Source organism: Octodon degus, unplaced genomic scaffold (assembly GCF_000260255.1).
Source record: "Octodon degus isolate 3935 unplaced genomic scaffold, OctDeg1.0 scaffold00052, whole genome shotgun sequence".
NCBI classification, from domain to species: domain Eukaryota; kingdom Metazoa; phylum Chordata; class Mammalia; order Rodentia; family Octodontidae; genus Octodon; species Octodon degus.
Genome location: NW_004524628.1, coordinates 3404832 through 3408569, shown reverse-complemented (window position 1 = coordinate 3408569; position 3738 = coordinate 3404832). Strand labels below are relative to the sequence as shown.

Here is a 3738-nt window from a genome sequence, read left to right as displayed (position 1 = left end):
AAAAAAAAAAAAAAAAAAAAAAAAAGCAAACCCATCAGCTCTCTCCACTTCTCTTTCCTTGCAGTGCCCTATCCATTCATTCAGCCTCAAATTCCCCAAGTGCCACACCCAGGCTGTCTGTACCTGGGGAGTTAGGCAGGACTGTGAGATGCGTGTGGCAGCATGGGAGGTGGCAGTGAGGTCACTGTACCCACAGGTAGTCTGGTGTAGAGGCCCCCAAGGCCCTTGCCAGGGCCGGTGTGAGGCCTCTCTGGGGAGCAGTCAGTGACGTTTCTTCAGTCCTCGCAATGCTTGGCTGCTGCCCAGCAAGTGGACCAGAGCCCAAGGAAAGGAAAATGGTACCAGGCCAGAGATCTGTGAACTGGACCCGGGACAACGGAGACCAGGAACAGCTTGGAGTCAGAGGGTGTGATTCAGCCCTAAAAGCTCAGTCACGTAGAATCCAAAGACCTGCTGCCGAGCACCCAGAGTGTTTTCCTGGAGAACAGCAGGAACCGGCTCCCTCGTCTCTGGGGGCCTGTGCTCAGCATGGAGCTGGTGCCTGGCACAGGCAGTGGGAGCTCATGGAAGCATAGGGAGAGGATGAAAGACAGGCGGGAGAGTGGCAGGGAAAAGCAGGCGCCCTTGGGAAAGCTCAGGAAGCCCACGGGCACCCCAGTGAGCCCAGGGGCCACTTCTCTACCCGGGGGAGTCGAGAAACACTTTTCGTCAGTGGAGTTCTTGACAGACATGGGAGGTTGTTCTTCCCTGATTACCAGGAAACAAGCAGGCTATTGTGGTGCACACCTATAATTCCAGCTTTCTGGGAGACCGAGACAGGAGGATTCCAAGCACGAACCCAGCCTGGGCAACTTAGAGGGACCCTATCTCAAAATAAAATTTAAAGAAATATAAAATAAATATGTAAGGGGATCTTACAATACCATGGAAAGGAAGGAAGGGAGGAAAAAAGAGAAAAGGAAGAAAAGAATAGAAAAGAAGGGGCCCTCACTCCCACTGCTCTGGGGAGCCCCTCTGGCTGGTTTCTAGTTCTGGAGTCTAGCTGGTCAAATGATCACTGTCATCGTGGACATTCCCATGCTGAGCACACCTGGGCAAGGAAAGGCGCGGGGGTCCGCGGCGGCACAGGGGCTGCTGTGTGAGCCCGAGCCGCCCCACGCCCGCTCTTGGTGGTCAGGGAGCCCAGGGAGCCACACTGGCAGCGTCACGGCGGCACATTCGGCTCACAGTGCCCATTGTTTCCCCAGGTTTAAAGCTCCTTTTGATGGTGCACACAGCACAAAGACGCTCAGAGAGCGCAAGCAGAACTCTTTGTTAGGTCCGTCTCCAGATGAGAGCCGGCCACCAGGCAGGGCCATGCGGAGTGTGCGCTCAGGCTGGGCCTACAGCCAGTGGGTGCCTGGCCAGGGGTGGCTTATCTGGGTTGCCTGGGGTCCCCGGGTTGGCTGTTTTAAGTCATTTTGCAGGTTTAAGGGTACAGGGATGTCCTTAGCTGTTGCTCAGGGACAGGGGGCTGTGTTCAGGTGTCACCTGGTCCCTGGAAGGCAGCGCTGGTGCACAGTGGTGTGGAGTTTGAGAGCCCCGTGAGGGATGTGGCTGGGTGTGGGCTTCATCGACTGCTCAAGGCTAATTCACTGCTGTCTTGCTAGAGGCTCAAAACTGGGTCAAGACTACTTTTTAAAAATCAACTAAGCCAAGTACAGTGGCACACACCCATAATGCCTAAGCTATGGGGGGCCCGGGAGATGGCTCAGTGGAATAAGCTCTTCCCTGGCAAGCACAAGGGCCTGAGTTCAATCCCTGGTTCCACCAAACAAACAAACAAAAAAACAAAACAAAACAAAACAAAAAACCTAAGCTACTTAAGAATGAGACAGGAGGGTTACAAGTGCAAGGCCATCCTGGTCACCTTAGGGAGACCTTGTCTCAAAACGTGAAAAGTGATGGAGATGTAGCTCAGGGGTACAGCGCTTACATAACATGCCGAAGGACTGGGCTCCCTGGGCCTGGGCTCCCTCCCACTCCCAAGGGGAGAAGCTCTGGTCCATACTAATCTTGGGAACGGTGCCCCCTTTACAGTTATAAGCTCAGGCTGCACATTCGACAAAGCACTCATGAATAGCAGGAGACATTTAGCCAGGCGTCCTTCCTGCCTTGGCTCCACTCATTCGCAGTGGCTGCTCTTTACCTGGCACATGGTGGCTGCAGGGAAGCCGCACCACACAGGACCCAGACCCTCCCTTGTGGGTGAGGCTGGTACAGTGGACCAGGGTGCTTTAAGGGGCTTCCACTCATGCTCATTTCGGCAGCACAGATACTAAAATTGGAACAATACAGAGAAGATTAGCATGGCCCTTGCGCAAGGATGACACACAAATTCATGAAGGGTCTTCCACTCACCCCTTGGTGGTGCAAGGATCCCAGCCCAGGGGTGACAGGGAAGATCCAACGCGTGACTTTGCACACCACACTGATGAGAGGGATGTTTCTAATCATGCATCTCTCAGCTTGGGACAGGAGGTCTCAGTGTCATGTTGGGGCTGTCTTTGGGAGCGACGAGCCAGCAGGGGCAGAGGGACCAGCCTCTCCAAAATTAGAGCTGGAGTCTCCTGCTTTCCACCTGGTGCTGTGACTAGCTTACTGCATAGTGCTGAGGCTGGCCAGGAACCGAAGCTCACATCCAGGGGTAAGCAGCGCCTGTGCCTGGGTCCCTCCATCTGGCGTTTGAGGGACCTTAGAGGTGTAGAAAGGGGAGCTCACGGCCAGGCCTTTGGAGGCCCCTCTGACTTCACCAGATGTCAAGGCAGCACATAAGGTTGTTAGCATCAGTCTTAGGCTTTATTCCTCAAGAAAGAGAGCCTAGGATAGGGCTCTTTTTCTGTTCTTAGGCTTTTTGTGGAATGAGAATATGACATGTGGAGCTGCAGCAGCCTTCCTGAGACCACGAGAGTAAAACAAGGGAAGCAGAAGCACCCAGGGCCTGAATGTGGTTCAGCCGCTGAGCTAATCAACCTCAGGGGGGGCCAAGCTTATCTCATTTGGTGAGATGCGGCCCTGAGCTCATTTAAGCTACTCTGGGTTGGGGGGTGCGCTCCTTCCCCTCCGGGAGAGCCCACCTCAGCACTCCGACAGTGTAATTTTGTGCTCATGAGCCCAAGCCGGAGCTCCCTCTGGCAGCGTGCCTCTCTGCACGTCTGACGTGCGTCTGGTATATCACGTCTAGCGTCTCTTTAGCAGGTGTGGGAAGCAACCCCTGTCAAGGGGTCACCAGCCCTGCAGAGCTGGGGCAGGGTCCTCTCTGAAGATGTGTTCCGGCCCCAACTGGACATGGGCAGCAGCAGGGCCGAGGCCAGTTGTAGCCACTCCTCACTGGAGAGGTCAAGGTTAGTGAGTCTCTTTGGGGCCAGACAAACTGAAGGTGTGGAAGAGGACAGTCCCTCTGTTGTCACTGCTGACTTGAAGATATTGGAGAAAGAGTCTAAATGCAGAGGCCTGTGTGCTGGAACCAACGACTTGGCCACCAAGTGTGCTGTGCTTGGAGCCCCTGGGGTGGATAGTGGGAGGCCCCATACCAGAGAGAAGTCACCACCACACTGTTTGGGTGGGGGTGCTTCCTTGGAGCCCACGCTTATATGCAGCGTCACTTGTGCAAGGAGCTGTCTGCCACTGCCACTTCCCTGCTGACCTTGGAGCCCACCTACCCATTGGGAGCTAGGAAGACAGAGGTGGACATTTATT

At 54.8% G+C, this 3738-nt stretch overlaps 1 non-coding gene across 1 annotated transcript; it reads left to right on the top strand.

The window, feature by feature from the left end:
• The first annotated feature begins 2293 nt into the window (after positions 1–2293).
• On the top strand, positions 2294–2400 carry LOC111817264. Its single transcript, XR_002821504.1, has one exon. It is a non-coding gene; the product is annotated as a U6 spliceosomal RNA (small nuclear RNA).
• Positions 2401–3738: the final 1338 nt, after the last annotated feature.